Source organism: Talpa occidentalis, unplaced genomic scaffold, assembly GCF_014898055.3.
Source record: "Talpa occidentalis isolate TD23 unplaced genomic scaffold, MPIMG_talOcc4v2.1 talOcc4.6, whole genome shotgun sequence".
Lineage (NCBI taxonomy): Eukaryota > Metazoa > Chordata > Mammalia > Eulipotyphla > Talpidae > Talpa > Talpa occidentalis.
This window is the reverse complement of record NW_023604972.1, coordinates 61,776,176-61,793,721: the sequence shown is the minus strand read 5'-3', so window position 1 is coordinate 61,793,721 and position 17,546 is coordinate 61,776,176. Positions and strand designations below refer to the sequence as shown.

Sequence of the window (17,546 nt, the reverse complement as noted above, 5' to 3'; positions counted from 1 at the left end):
TCCCATTCTGTCTCTGGTCAATCCTCTCACTCCTGGTACCTCTAGCTTACACCCCAGTTCTTGTATGCATAAAAAAGTAAATCTTTTAAAAAATAGATAATTTAACATAAACTTTAATACTAATGAAAGAAATAATTGCAGTTAATAAGGTGATTAAAAATTAAAATATCTTTGAATTTTAAAATATTTAATATGTCTGTTCAAATCCACATTGCTAGAAAAGAAACTGAACCACTGTCTCTTTGACAATAATATCAAAGAATTGCCTAGGTCTTGGCAGATATCCAAGCCAGGATCTATATTTTTATTCAGTGAAGGGTCTATCAATGCTCTGCTTCACAGAGATCTGAAGCTAATCAAAGAAGATGTTCAACTTGACAACACACATTTACTCTGCAGTTTTGCAAAGCACTCCCAAGACAGCTTGATGTGTAACATCTACTTTGAACAAACACATACATATTTTTTTAAAAAAGTCCTAATGGAGCCAGGCAAATTAGAAACCAAATCACACCATTTTCATGCTATTCTTTCCCCCCCAAAAAAAAACCTGGAAAGCATTGAGTTAACTCTCTGTGCTAACCTTTATTGTATCCTCAAATTGGATAACTGCTAAAGGATATGTAAACCTTAGTTAAGGTGTATGGTGGCCCAAAAATGCAATTTCAAATCTTTAATCATTTGAGGCATAATATATAGTACATATACTTCTAATCTAGAATACACTACTTTCAGCTGTTATCACTAATGAGTTTAAAGGTCTGTTTCTGGTGAACCAATACAGAAAAATGATAACCAGCAACAAAAAAGTCAAGATGAAATCTGTATATTTTAGATTTTTAAGAGAAAAACTGTAAACTAAAGAAACAACCGTTCAAAACATGCATTGACATCTTTGTTTTATATTTCTGTGTTGTGCTTCACAGACGTTTTGTAAGACAGAAATCAAAGATGACATTAATAAATATACTTGCCTTCATTTCTCTGAGTGTATAGTTTACTAAGACAATTTATAAGCTTTCTGATCAAAAGTTAATGACTTAGTAACTTTATTTGAAAACATTCATTTATTTTAACATTTAAGTCAATAATTATTTTTGTATTTTTAAAAACTATTTGTAAGAAAGCAACCTTGACTTTTACAATCTATGGATTTAGACTTATATGTCATTGATAGCAAATGAATTCACAATGTCAAAAATTATAAGCAATTATATTAAACCATTAAGATTTTACACAGACACAATACTTGATTTTAACCATCTCTGTGTTAGAAAGTGTGTAGGGACATGTACATAACAATCCACATATACAACACAAACTTAAAACAATAAATGTAAAAATGTTACTAGCTCAAAAGTAACCTAACTATAAACTGCCAGGACCCCGTTAAACTAGCTGCATTTTCTTGCCATATGACTCTTAACATAAATTTCTTGAATCAACTGAATTGCTCTATTTCCTCTGTGCCAAGAAAGACTAAGTTCTATCTTTTGTGTGTGTGTGCGCGCGCCAGAATTGGCTTACCCTATCTTGTTTACTTTTTTTTTTTTTTTTTTAAGGAAACACAGCCTCTGTAAGCTATAAAGCTTCTCCCATTACTCGCTTTTGATTTCTGTATGTTTGATATATTGTTGCCAGGTTTCTGGGATGAGAGACATGAGGAGGCACAGAATTGCTAGGGGGTTCCACTAAAAAGCCCAGCACCATAGGCAACACTAATCCTGCACCTGTGATGTGTTATTCAGCAGTTAAGAAATGCTGTCCAGACGGTGGTTGCCTAATACAGCTCAGCTGTTTTTCTCAGTACTCCCTTTGATTATAAACTGGCAAGAGAGATTATTCCAGTCAGGCATTGAGCTATGCTCAGGAGACAAGGAATACGACAGTGGAAAGGTGAAAGAGAAAGGAAATGTTAGAATAAAAAATTAAAAAAAGCAAGACTAGAAAAAAAAGTCATTGACAACAGTGTATTGTATAACATTTCCAGATGGTTAAAAGCTGTCTCTCGATTATAGGCAAAGCAGAAAAATATATGGTATTTAAATATCTAGAAATCTATTTTTTTTGATATTACCCTTTGATAGAAGATACTTTGTTCAAATGGAATGCTAAGATTTATTTTCAAAAAAGCACAAATTCACAAATTGATCTGCTACAGAAACATTTCAAAACCTTTCAAAAAGTTACATTAAATGTCAGCCTCTTTTTAAATTTGGAAACTTTCAAACTGTTGGGATACTGAACACCAAAAGTTTACCATTAATTGCATATTTTAAACCCACCATATCATTTGAATTGACATTAAAATTTTCACATAAAAACCATATTTGAGACACAACTATCCTAATTCATTATGTATGGTTAAACTAATATACCACATTTATTGGAACCAGCAAAAATTGGTAGCAAGCTCAAACTGACTTAAGAACGATTTATCACTCACAGTCTGTCTGCAAAGCAGTTTGGACTGTCAGATGAAGGAAAAATGACCCAACTATGCTCATAAACCTTAAAACTGAATTTAGGAGAAAGGAATAAAAGATACTTTTTGTTGATTTTCTTTTGTCATAAAAGGGCTGTTGACCATTCATTCACACCAAACTTTCATTCTATTTGCTTTTACACTCTATATAAATACAAAACCATCTGTCCCTCAGACTCATATCCATGCCATTTTAAACAATAATCTAAAACCTTACTCAAAAAACAGATACCCTTTCTTAATGGCAGATGGTTTAAAAATGTTTATATACAGAAAAAGGAACTGAAACAAATAAAATGTATTTATTTCAAATTTAAATACAATTTCTGTATATATTAAAGAAAATATCTAATATTTTAATGTATTTTTTTTATTTTCACTGGGTAGATACTAATTTCTCACTAAGCTAAGCGGCATAAAAGTATCAGAAATTCCATATGATATATATTTTTTTTCCTAAAGCATTAAGGCCCAAAGGTATTCCTGAGTACATAAAAGTATTCTCTCATCAGAATTTGACAAGTCTCATAACTTTCCCTTATTTTCAGGCAAAAGGCTAGTTATAAAACTGCATTTAAAGTTCCCTGTAGCACTCCAAAGCCAACCAATATTTAGGAGGTATGCCACAAAAAGTCATCTTAATATTTTCCTAACTATTATCATATCTGGTATATGCATTCAAAGTAAAATAAGAGTTTAATTTGGTGTTATATATATTACATACAGGATATATACACACATACATATGACTACTTTACAAAAATACTTTACAAAAATACATATGATACTTTACAAAAATATATTAAATATGTTTTAATTATACTTTATTGGTCATTAAAATAATGCTCAAAATTCTGAACCACCATCGGTTTTGCTTTTATTTATAGGAATGAAAGGGCCAAAGGACAATCTTGCTGACTTTTGGGCAGAAACACCAGAGAAAGTACTGAATTGAGACTATATTATTAGAATGATTCTGTTATCTTAAATCTGAGTATAGCACACAGTGGAACATTCTGGCCTGATGCTGTTCAAGCTGTTCTTCTTTCAATAAACAAATAGTTTCAGTTTTCAAAACATTCTCCAAAGCAATCTTACTTATTTATTTATTTTTTAACTGTATAAAGTCTAGTAGCCTGAGGGGCCCAGGTTTTAAAACGTCTCTCTGATCTTACCTGAAAATTGTCTTTTATGTTTCTTTATCCAATTCCTATCTCTTCATTTATGCCAGTAAGTACTTACCCATACATTATTTTCTAAGTTCAAAGTGTTTCTTTCCTCCTTGTAAAAATAATTTTCAATAGGGGATAAGTAACCAACCACCACAAAAGAACATCAAAAAAACTGAATTTAAGATGTTACATGAAAAATTATTATCTTTCATGAACCCTTTCTTCAGATGTCTCTGTACTGGAAGGCAGCTATATGTGTTATACAATCTCCCTGAAGTGCATTAATAAGTTGAATAATTATCTTAAAATTCTATGTCAAAATAAGAGCACACGACATACATACTTGTTCATGTTCTACATAAATGACCAAAGCACTTCCAAATAATAGTACCATTATGGGGGCAAATGATAGTGGTTGTTAAAATGGATACTTCAGTTACAAAGTTTTCTACATTTACAAAGAACATATGAGATCAAACAAAAATTGTTATTAAAACTTATGTATTGATACGTCAGTTGTTAAAGAAATCATTTTCTGTTCACCTACAAAACATCCTGTTCTCTACCTAAAAACCTTGAAAATGAATCAGCACGGCAGGCAAGAATTATTATTTAATGAATTAGGGACTATTAAAACTTGTCGGTTTTTTGCTATTAATGGTCATTAGAGCTGTGCATTCTTATCAGAAGCAACATCTTACAGCTGTTTCCCCTCTTCGCTCAAAGAAAGAGCATAAGAATCTGTAAGAATGAACAGACTCCATTTATGAGAAATGACTATTTAGCCATAAAAGTTATTTGTTTTCTTTGCAATTTTCTTGGTAGACCAAAAAAAAAAAAAAAAATTTGCTTCCACATTAAAACCTCAGTACTTATTTGGTAGCAATATGAAAATGTCTTGGTGGTCCCCCTTCTCTATCACCACGTCAAATAGTCTGCTCAGGGAAGTATTAAACTTTTTCTAATGATTAGACAGATAATATGGAGTAAAAAAAAAAAATAGCTCTTTTCAAAAAATTTTTCATCATAGTCTTCCGGATACAGCACTTTGTGACAACTTTTATGCATGCTAAAATCATGGTAAATGACATATTTCCCCTCCCACTTCAGTCCTATAAAGGAAAGAAAGAGCCTTGTCGAATAAGCGCCATCCCAAACAATCCACCCACTTTCAACTGTGCCAGGCTATCGCTTTTGTAGAGTTCAGTTTCTCCTCACTAGCAAGCAAGTATAAGCACAGAGATCATTAGTTATGACATGTAGACACTAGCAGATAATTTTGACTCACTTCAGGAACTATTAAACTATAAACAGTGTGCTAAAAGTCATTTATCTGCATTTTAGTATAAACAGCATAAGCTACTCAATTAAATAGATTATAAGGAATAAGTTGCTGATGTCAAACAATCTGATGTTAAATTCTGGAAAGAAATATTTATGAATTTAATAAAAATCAACCTAGGAGTCCGGGGATATTGAAATATAAAAACAGTAAAACTTTTTATTTCATAAGCAGAAATATATTCATATACATTGCAACATATTTTAAAAGGTCAGCTGATTCAATTTTCTACAGTTAATACAGAGAAATATGATTTCAAAATAAATGTTCAAATTTGTTAGAAATTTTGTCTTAAGTGACATTTCTGATAACATGGATCTTGAACAAATGTATGTTATCAAGGAAACTTTGTAACACTATGTAAAAGCAGAATAAGATCAGTTTTGTTTACCAGCATATACTTATTCACAAGCAATTTAACTATTTGGAGAGCTATTTTCTAAATGACGACGAGGCAAAACCCTAAGTGTTATTTTATACGTATGTATATTTATTACATAAATGTATACATGTATTTCTAGCTTAGCATGTTAAAATGCTTCAAAAAACATTTATTATCATGGAATCTAGGAGATTTTACCCCATAGTTGATTAAAACAACAGAGGATAAACCAAGGTCTTAGAGTGTAAATACCAAATATAGATAAAACACGCCATTTAGAACTTACTTTTCCTACTTGTCAGAAAACAAATCAAAATCTGCTCTTTTTCACAGTTCCAGATGTCAGAAGCTTTTCAAAACAATTTTGAGGTCAGAGAAGAGAACACACAGGTGTGTGTTATGTCAACTACAGAAAGCAACTGAAGGTGAGCCTGGAATCTGATCTCTCTACCAACACATTCTTGTGGGCATTACAAAAGCTCCCTGATGGAATATTACACTAATTCTGACTAATTTTTAAAAACATAGTAAATCTCATTAGATCTATTTCTTAGCAGTATTGTTCAAAAGCATCTCTGCTAGTAACATCAAACTCCTGCTACCTCTCTGTAACCTTTCATGTTTTCTCCAATATCAGCTCTTAGGCTCTACTTCACTGACAATACAACAGGTTGAACAATAATCTAATATTCAGCATCAACACACACCATGAAAATTATGACAACCCAATTTGATTAGCTAGTTACACACGCTTAATTAAAACTAGTTCACATTAATGGTCATTTGTTCGTGGGGAATTTCATTACATATTTTAATTGTTGGAGTAAGAATCTTAAGGACAGAAAATTGGCAGTACAATTTGAAATCTGAAGTTACCAGTGTTCATGTTAGAAAATACTGTGTAATCAAAACTTCTGTTAAGCTCTAAAGTAAAAACTGACTCAGAAGGAAAGTCTTGCCATTAAATGACTGAGTTCCCAATCAAGATTAGGAAAAAATCTGCCAACCAGCAAAAAAAGACAAATATAAATTTCAGCCTATGTGTATTAATGATCCATAATAATCATATCCCTTTAGAATTAAAAACATCATTATCAATCATATGAACATGTTTAAATGTATTCATACATCTGAATTATATATATATATAAATTCATGAATTATATAGATTATTTATTAATATATAATTATATATTATATAAATTATATGAATTATATAAATTTATATATAATTATACAAATTTTACATAAACTTTGAATAATTTAATATATACATTTGGAATAATTCTTTCTTTGGTATTTATGTAATTCTCCCTTCACACACACACACACACACACACACACACCATGAATATGTGTACAGTAAGGCTTTACAAGTAACAAATTATGCCCACAAAATCTGTCTCTTTGCAGCCAAATTTTCTTAGTATTTTCTAAACCTCAAAAATGTCTCACTACTGAACAAACCCTCTAACCAATGATCAACAAACTAGAACTTTTAAAATAATTTTCCCTTCTAAGTCCATCATGCAGTGCCCGAATGTTCATGCCCCAAAGAGTTAGTACTCAGAGAAGGATGTACCATGGAATGCTAAACTTTGGCTACAAAATTAGTATGACTGATAAAATCATTTATACATTTAACATTTACACTTGTCAACTTTCTCAGTTTTACTTTTCTTCTCAGATGCAGAAAACTCCACAGCCTCACTACCAATATTCCACAAGACACAGGGAAGGCAGAGCCAGGGACACTTTCAAGACTATTTGCCTAGTAGTTGCCTTTTTGATCTAAGATTCCTTTTTACCTGCCTTCCTTACTTCATGTCTCCCAACCCCCCAATGACTTGTCAAACACTTCGATGTTTTTGAAGATCCAGATGTCTCCTTTCTTCCCTCCCACTCCACTGAGAAGACAGGAAACAGCAGGTGCAAAATTTCCCTTTGCCCCCCTCCACTCAACACATACCTCCTGTTCGTGAACTTTCATCCTGCCCTGGGTCTCAGGGAAGCTCCCCCACCATTTGTGTGCTGGACCCCATGTCTTCTCACAAACCCGGATGCAGAATCAGGGCCATAGTGTCTCTGAGAGAGGAAGGTTTGCCTTCAGACATTCCTTCTGGGTTATGATAAAAGAGTTGTTTTCCCTGCCTAAATCAGCCCAGCTGAAGAAAGGTTTCAGGACAAAGAGAAAATGAATGCACTGGGAAGAAAGAGCAAAGGAACCCTGAAAGGAAAACTGGAGATACTTATGCTTGTGCCTTTATATAAAAATGTAGTAACTTATATACAAAACATGTAACCAAACACCAGTCTACACCATAGGCCAAGTCACACGTGTAACAGGATAACTAGACTCCAAACAGTTGTAGAGTTGTGATTTCTAGCCCAACCTATGCTATTGATTTGGAAATCTACAGAAGTCTAGGATGTTTTGTTTGGAAAATCAGCAGTGATGATTAAACAAGTAAGACTCAGACAATAAACATAAGTTCTCAGGATATGTTTGTGAAAGTAATACTGAGGAATGAATTAGATCACTACAAAAGATTCAGCCAAACATACCTGTCTAGATTAACAACTGAGGACGAAGTAAATAATCCTGAGTCAACACCCAAATACAGTGGTGCCACGCAATAACTCTCTTCCCATGACCACATTCCCTATATGGGTAACAAAGAGAGTGATAATGGGTGTTTCTAAAAAAAGGAATCATGTGCAGAAAGAAGGAGTGGCTGCTCTGGTAACCAAAATATTCCAAAACACTGTAACATGTTATATCTCTAACTACTTCCAATTCTACCCTTACTTAATCAAGAATTTAGGAAAAGGACAACGAACCTTCTAATGTCTAGGACAAGAACAGGAGGAATAAAAACAAATGTAAGTCTGCATGGCTCCAGACACTGGAAATAATTCACAACTGAGTACACAAATTTTTATATATTAGATATAGTGTGTATCTGGCTATCCTTGACTACACTCACCTAATTTCAGGCATATTTTAAGGCTGATATGTAAAGTTATGTATTTAGGAACTATCACATACATGTAAAATTATTTATTCTTGTGAGTGTGTATTAATGAGTTTACTGAGAAAAGGATCTGAGCAGACTAAAAGGAAACTATATTTTATTAGAGAAAGGAAAAAAGTTATAGGACAAACTGCCAAAAATAAACAGAAGTTGTGAATTTCCCAAATTAAATTTACATATTAGGGCAGTCTGGAAATAACTTTATTTTCCTTGAGCTTATTATTTACATAGACTATATTTAATAAAGGTTCTATTTTATGCTGATGCAGCATAGTAACTCAGTTTGTTTTTACTTCTACTTAGTAATAGTTAAATGGGAGTGAATTCCAAAGACAAAAGAAAGAACAGATAGACACAATAGAGTAGTGGTACCAAGACCTTAATTCCATGCTCCGGAAGGTACTTTAGGATGATGGGTGAAGTGAGGAAGTAGGAGCATACTATTACGCCCTCCTCCCTAGAAACCACCCCCAAAATAGAATGTTCTCCCAATGTCTCATTTGCCTAATCTTAGGAGACAGGTCACTGACTACAACAGTCATATGCACTTTCTGCTTCAAACTTCAGTCTCTTGATTTTTAAATTTCAGTATTAAGTCATTCCTTACCACCTATGAAATCACTTCCCTAAAGGACCCATGGTGGGCCTCCACGGTGGCGCAGTGGGTTGAGTGCAGCGCTGTGAAGTTGTCTGCAGCCTCTGCAGCGCGGGTTCCATCCCGGCTGGCCTGCAAGGGTCCCACATGGCGCGGCAGACCTCTCCTGTCTCGCCCACTGCTCCCCTCAGCAGTGTATTTCGGTTGGTCGTCTGCCTGTTCTGCTCCTTGCACTGTCTCTGGTGAATTTTCTCACCCTCCCGCACCTCTGGCCTGTACCCCAGCTGTTGTATAAAAATAATAAATAAAGTACCCATGGTCTAAGGAAAAAAAGTAGTTCATAATTTTGTTACCAATAGAAGAAATGAGAATCAGCAATTAGTGACACGTCATAGCTACTGACCGTACCTTTCTGCCTTCTTTCTCATTTGTTTTGTTTTTACTCTCTATGTGAGAAAGGTAAATACGCATCTGTCCAAAATACTTAAGTTCTTTTAGTCTGGCCAAGCGAAGAAAAACAGGGGAAGGCTAAGAAAGGATGAGAACAACTGTGTTTAAAATGTTGGCAGGTTCAAAACAATGTACAGGTCACAAAAAGGTTGTTATCCTGAACAACCTTTTTAGTAAAATGAGATGACAGGAAGAAACACTTTCTAACCTTCTGACTACTTCAAAACACCTGTGGCCCCACATAACTTCAACTTTGCTGACGTGCATTCTTCATATCTGTATCATGAAAAGTGGGTATCAAATATATTAACCAAGACTTCTGCCATTTCTCAATTGCATAGTCTTAGGTAAGATACTCATTTCCTGGGGCCTCCCCTGGTGGCACAGCTGTTGAGCGCTGGGTTGCGAGGCTGCCCACAGCCTCTGCAGCACCAGTTCTATCCCCGGCCACCAGCGAGGGTCCCGCAAAAAAAAAAAAAAGATACTCATTTCCCTTGTTCCCAAACACTTCATAGTACCAGTACTTACACTTCAAGGAGTTTTTGAGAGGATTAAAGATGTAATCAATTGTCAGTTTGCTTTTATATGTTAATAAATTTCACATATGTAATCTAAAATACTGCTGTCATGTGTTACCATTATCATTGTATAGTAGAGGGGAATAGGCTGTAGTGGTCATATGCCTGAGAACAAACAGGTGAGCAGCAGGTAAGGTGGGACGAGATCTGTGACTTTTAAAAGTATGATTTCTCTAGACAGCAATTCTCAGGTAGTATGTTCTAGGACTCTTCTACAATACTAAGAGTTATTGGGGACCAAATGTTTTGTTAGCATGTATTATAATTACCAATATTTACCATATTAAAAATGAACCTAAACAGTTTAAATATGTAGAGTCATTTTAAAATAATGATGAACCCATCTTATTTTAACATGTTTTCAAAAAATAATAGAACACTGACATTATTTTATATTTTTGCAAATATCTCTAATGTCGAACTTAATAGAAGAATCTGGTATCTGCTTTGCATTAAATCTATTACAATATGCTATAGTTTCACATTATAAAGAATAGATCAACAGAATATGCTGTTCAAAAAGGAGGAATATTTCAACAATATTTTCACATCACAGTGGTTATTCTTTCTTTCTTTTTTTTTTTTTAAAGATTTTTTTATTTTATTTATACTAAAGCTGGGGTACAGTCCAGAGTCGCGGGAGGTTGAGATGATTCACCGAGACAGAGTGAGGAACAGAACAGTCAGAAGGACCAAAGTACACTGCTGAGGGGAGCAGCGGGTGAGTCAAAACAGGTCTGCTGCGCCATGTGGGAATCTCCCTGGCCGGCCGGGAATCGAACCTGTGCTGCAGAGGCTGCAGACAGCTTCATAGGTTGCCTCATAACCCCTTGCGCCACTGCCACCAGGGAGGCCCTAAATTTTTCATTTTAATTGGACTTAAAGTCACAGAATTAAGGCGAAGAACCTTAATCTATCATCACTTAAATGTCGCCAGTTTTGAAATACTGACGAACACTTGAGAAAGATAAATGATTCATTAATATTAAAATAAAAGTTATTGAAACTTACATTATCAAAAATGTAATTAAAAAAAGAGTTATAATGTGCCACCAATTAGATCTTGCTGATTTGTTTGCTTTAATTAAATTTTAGTTGTAAGATATCAAAGGCAATATTTTCTATTTCTTCTGCAATTTTTTTTCCTTTTTCACACTAGAAGATTGACCATATTGAGATAAGTTTTTCTCTAACCTTAGCAATTTTATGTCTTGATCTAATTATATAGTTCAAATCTTGATTTCCAAATAGAGATCATTTTTTCCTTCATGATGCTGTAATTTTGAACTTACTACAGCTCTAGCTCAGTGAATTCAGAACTAAGAAAAATCAGATTTTATATCACATACAGGTCTTGAAAATGGGATGAACTTAGCAGATTTCCTGTCGAATCAAAAAAGTATCATATGGAGAAATTCTGAAGGTTTTCATCTGAAGTCTTAAATGTGCTATTATTACACACTCAGATGAACTATTCTAGAATATAAACTAGAATATAAACTGCATGAGAACAAGTACTGTATCTCTTTTCCTCCTTATCCTCTTTTATTTCATTTCTTTCTTTTTTTAAATAATTTATTCTTTAGTTGTGGTAGTATCAGTATCCTCCCCATCAGGTATGGCACCACAGGGCACTGAATCACCCCGAGTCCACCACCATAGCTCTGTGTGCTTCCTTCCCTCCTTGTTCCTACATGGGGCAAGGCTGCCAGGTGGTTAAGGCAATGGGCTGCTAATCCACTGTGCTTTGTGCACGTGGGTTTGAATTCTATTCTCATCGACCTTGCGTCCCCTTTTACGTAAGAGCTGTATTTCTTTTTAGTTAACCACAACATCCTCCGCATCCAGAATAGTGTCAGGCACAAGATAAAATTTGTTGACTGACTGTGTATGCAAAATAACTTCTTTATCATGGAAGTTTCAAGGATCATCTGGTATGAGAGAATGGACAAACCTTATACTCTCATTTCTGTTTATGATTATAATGCTATCTTATGTTTTTATTGTGCTTTTTTTTTTTTTTTGGTAAAATCTCCCTCTAGTTTTAAAATTAAAAGCAACATGCAAAGATGAATTTTTCTGACACTCTTTTGTCCCCCAAGCCATATAATTTTCACATACAAGAAATACAGCCTCTGACAAAGCTAATACAGTTAAATTATATTTTATGTTAGGAAGGAGTAGAACATTAAAATGCAGGTGTGAAAGAAAGGCTCTGAACATTGTCTCTAATGCCAGTATAATAACCTGGAGAGCACTTTACAGAGCAGAGTACATGGGCCAGAGATCACACACTGCTTAACTGATAGCTGTATGCCATTAGGCAAATTCATTAGTTTCTCTAGATCTACATTTCAGCATCTTGAAAATGAGAATAAAAATGTCTAATTCTCAAGTGATTATTGCCAAGAGTCAATGAAATACTTAACAGAGGGTCCAATGATTAAGATAGAGTGAATGCTAAAAAAAAGAAAAAAAGAAAAGTTTTCTGGGATCTCCCTGGTGGCACAAAGAGTTACAACACAGACTATGAAGCTACCCACAGCCACTGCAGCACGAATTCAATCCCCAGTTAGGGAGCTGACCCACATGGGGTACCAGGCCTCTCCTGACTCGCCTGCTGCTCCCCTCAGCAGTATAGCTCAGTCAACCCGCCGGTTCTGGTCCCCACTCTGTCTCTGATGAATCCTTTTACCCTCCACACCTCTGATCTGTACCCCAGTTCTTTTTTTAAGTTTTATTTATGCATACAAGAACTGGGGTACAGGCCGGAGATGTGGGGGTGAGAGGAGTGACCAGAGACAGAGTGGGGAATAGAACAGGAGGATTGACTGAGATACAATGCTGGAGGGGAGCAGTGGGCAAGTCAGGAGAGGTCTGCTGCACCATGTGGGTTGCTCCCTGACCAGCTGGGGATCAAACTCGTGCTGCAGTGGCTCCGGAGAGCTTCATAGGTTGCATCTTAACCCCTTGCGCCACCAGAGAGGTCCCTGTACCCCAATTTTAGTATGCATAAATAAATAAATCTTTAAAAAACTGAGTTTTCTTAAGTTTTCAGAAATCCATGGCTTTAATTTGACAGTAGAGGCTGTAAAGGTTGTAACACTGAATAGGTTATACCTTTCATTCCAGCTATATAAGCTATAAAAACCACTACTGGTATCCAGAACCATTTTGATATAAATACACACTTTAAAAATATGCACACACGACTCTATTTTCTAAAACATGATAAATGATCTGGTAATACCTACTAGTACAAATTCATATTTCCAATTTTTAGTCTGTTGCAGCTATATTCCAATTTGTTTTATAAAATGATTTTACTATTTGGAAGAAAAGTGATATGTAAATGTTGTTATGATTCCTATTAGCACTGATAAATAAATGTGGCACTATTTAAAGAAACAATACCAGTAGATATTACATGAAGTGTAGTGAAAAATGTCTCAAATAGTTCTAAAGTTCTGAGGGAGACATGAATTGACCCAACCTATCTTTTCAGCTTCATCTCCTACCATGTTCTTGTTCCTATTTATACTTTATTCTTATTATATACACTATGTTTTCTTATATTTCCATGCCTTTACTAATAATATTTTTTCTACTCACAGCTGCCCCCCTCTCATTCACCATCTATATTACATTATTTTCCCAATATAAAATACCTTATTTAATATTTTATAAATTTACCATGTTAGGTAGCTTATTCTACCTTAAATAAGTTATTTGCATACATATATTCTTGTCTATCAATTATCTCCCTCTCATTGTAAGTAGTATAGTTTATGTGCATGAATCACCCAAATCATTATTATTTTGAAACATTAGCAGTGTGACCTCGGGCAATTTACTTAACTTCCAGAGCCTCCACTTCCTCATCTTTAAAATTGAGAATAACAAAATATGCATTCATTCATATAGCTGTATGTACAGGTATATACAAAATACCCCTAAACAGAGCTTGTCACACATAAGTGAGGACCATCTGTATATTAATTTTAGCTGAAATTTGTGACCATGGAATTTCACTGTTTATATAAACTGGCTCAACATACGTTTTCAACTCTGATTTCTGCTTTGGCAAATTTCTGAAGAAAATAAATTTAAACTTTTTAATATAAAAATAATTTTTAAAAGTCTACATTACTTCATCACTTTTTTTTAAATTATGAGCTATTACTTTTTTTTTAAGATTTATTTATTTATTTATACAAGCACTGGGTACAGTCAGAAGCGAGGGAGGGTGAGAGAATTCACCAGAGCCAGAGCAGGCAGAAGGACCGAAGTACACTGCTGAGGGGAGCAACGGGCGGCAGGAGAGATCAGCGCACTATGTGGGACCCTCCTCCGGTGGCCGGGGAGCAATCGGGGATTGAACCAGCGCTGCAGAGGCCACGGGCAGCTCCGCAACCTACCATTCAACAGCTGTACCACCGGGGAGGCCCACTTTATCACATTTTAAAGTAGTTTTATGTGAGCAAATGCATCTATTATTATAATAGAATAAAAGACAAACTAACTTTTAAGTCCATTCCAGGATGTATTACTAATACATTCAGATTGGATACCTAGATAGCACAACATAAGCTCATCTGTCCAAGCAAAGAATTGGCTTTTCTGTAATTTAACATCATATCCAGTGAAGTGAGGGTTGTAAATAAAGGTAAGACCTTTGTGACAAGATATGTTTATTCAATGGACATTTCCATCTCTGTACATAATTTGGAATCATGCATCATTCAAACACTAAATATTAAGCTGGTTTTATAGTTATAGGACATTCACAATCCAACATGTGGGTCTTCTTTCTCTCTTTACATTAGACAACATAACAATCCTGATCCTTCAGTTCTTAGTTTCTATACCTAGAATGGAAATGGACATGAGTGCTGTGAAAATGGATAGATGAAGGAAGAAAGCTACAGGCCACACTGAGCTGGGTGACAGAGGACTTACTATAGTATAAACCAAGATGAGCAGACTAATGTACAGGGGTGTAACTGGGAAATGTAGAAATAATTGCCTATGTTATCTAAATTAAAATCATTTCACTCCCAAATGATGACTAGATGACTAAGAATTATATAAGCAAATTAAACAACAATAGAAACTGACAGTAAACACCAATTATATAATAGCCATTAAATAATAAGTGGATTATAACTAGCATCAGGGTCGTTATTAATCATATCATACACATATTACAAGTGAAAATAAAGGCCCCTATAATGCATGTAAAAAACTTAAGATTACACTGCCTCAGATTCACTGTTATATTCTCAAAAATCATCAATATAGTAATAATTTTTCCAAAAGAAACTTATGAGAAGTGAAAGTTTCTCAGTTGTCATGAACCAAATCAAATGCTTTGCATATAGACTCTGAGAAGAGCAGATGGTGAAAGCAGTAAAAATTCCAGAAACTATGATTATTATTAAATTTATGAGGCTTGTCTTAAAAATAGGGTTTAGGTTAACAGCAACTCAGCACTTAACAAGAACAAATTTGACCTATACTGTGCAAAGTAAGATGGTGGCTTCAGAATAAGTGAATTTTTTAGAGGAACACATTTATCAATAGAACTACAAATTTTTGGTTTCTAGGTCAATGCTTACTTCTGCAAATATTAAGCCTTCTAGAAAGAAAAATGTGGATGAATACTTTATTACTTTTTTGCTCATCTTAATATATACTTATATTTCATATTTAATACAGTGGAAAAATAGACATTTAACTTTATAGGCCATAATTTAATTTCATGTCCAAGTATTTATTTTTTGTTTTGTTTTGTTTTCTCTCTTTCTTTTTTAACCATTTCTTTTTTAATTTACTTTTTACAACATTGTTCATTTTTAAGCAATATTTGCTTCCCCGCCCCCATCCTCAGGTGTAGTTCCCATAGAATTTCCTTCACCAATGCACCCGTGCACCATCACCTCAGTCCCCTGTACTCCTCCCTCCCTCCCTCTGATCCCTCTTCTTCCTCCCCTGCAGGATGTCTCTGTTTTGTAATTGTCTGTTTTTGTTTTCCTATGTTCTGTATTGTTATTATTTTTTACACTGATGTCTTATTTGATTCCCCTATATTCCTGTGATAAAGAAACCATCCAACATTTTTCTTTTTCCTTCTGACTTATTTCACTGAGCATAATTCCTTCTAGCTCCATCCATGTTGCTGTGGATGGCATGAGTTTATCTTTTAAGATTGCTGAGTAATATTCCCTTGTGTATATATATCACATCTTCCTAACTAGGGTCAAGGAAATGTGAATTGAAAGGGAAGATTTCCAAGCCAGAAAAAACCCATATGTTATGCACTATTTCATTTTTCATGTATTGATTTCGTTGTTTCTTTTAACAAGCTTATTGACTATTATTATTATTATTATTATTATTATTATTATGCCATGAGTATTGACTTGTGAACTAGGTTTCCTGTCCCTAAATAACAATACAGACACTAAGGCTGATAACTTCCTCAAAGTCATAAAACTTGAAAAGTTGAACCTGATATTTAAACACAAAATGTCCAGCTCCAAAGTTTGATTATGAGAAGCCACAGAAAAGCAGGATTTCCACGTATCTTCAGAAAAATAACACTTAACAAGACAATAGTCAATACAATGTCACATGTAATAATCAAATATATCCACTATACTGAAACTCTTGTTTTTAAAGGAATCTCAGTTCATTTGCAGAGTCACTTGACAATTCACAATAAAGAGAGACGTGAGTTTCTACTTGCCACTGCATTTTGCTTTGGCCTTGCAAGTGGTTTTATCTTATTTCTTTTGAAGTGAATTTTAATAGCCCTTAATTGTCAAAGGACTTCATAAATATTAACTATTAAAAGAAGCTGCATTTCCTCTCCCTAAAAGCTCAACGTGAAAACATTTAAGAATCTAAAATGGTGCAGACATGAAGAAAGTACAAGCAGAATTGTAAGCACAGGGTTTTATATTAGATGTTTATCTGAACAACTTGTATCATAAAACCACTTAAGAAAATTCTTAGTATAAAGACTGAGTCTATCTTTAAGCCCTTCATAGTAACACATCTGTTGGTAATACTTTCAGTTTTATCACTCATCCAGTTCTGAATGATCGAAACATTTCATTAGCTCTTTCTGATGCCTTCTGCACCACTGAACAGTAAAACAGTTATGATGTGGGAGGAAGTGATTTTGATCTAAATCAACAGGGCATGCTCAGCTATTATCAAAGTGCCACAAAACCTTTTCATAAAAAGGTTTTCACAGTGGATATGAGTCTTAAAAAAAGCATTCACCCAAGTGTGCCATTTTACATCAATCCTATATAACAGTTAAGAGTATGTTACCACATAGATAGGCTTCTGGTGAAGCATTAGCCACAAACAGTTCCTAGTTGTCAAAGGGAAGAGAGGAGCATAGATAGCATTGCAATGCTAGTGTTCCCAAAGATAGCCTAGGAAATGCAAACAGCCCAGGAAGTCAGCTACTACTAACTCACTGAGAATATCTCCT

General features: G+C 34.5%; 1 protein-coding gene across 16 annotated transcripts in view; it reads right to left on the bottom strand.

The window, feature by feature from the left end:
* BMPR1B (bone morphogenetic protein receptor type 1B) overlaps nucleotides 1-17,546 on the bottom strand; it is a 461,568-nt gene that overhangs the window by 100,132 nt on the left and 343,890 nt on the right. The window contains exon 1 of one of the 16 annotated variants that reach the window (XM_037530640.2): nucleotides 7,351-7,929. The exons of the other annotated variants lie outside the window; for them this stretch is intronic. The gene's annotated coding sequence lies outside the window, so the exon portion shown is untranslated. Of the gene's footprint in view, nucleotides 1-7,350; nucleotides 7,930-17,546 lie in introns of those variants that run through there. 16 annotated transcript variants of the gene reach the window in all.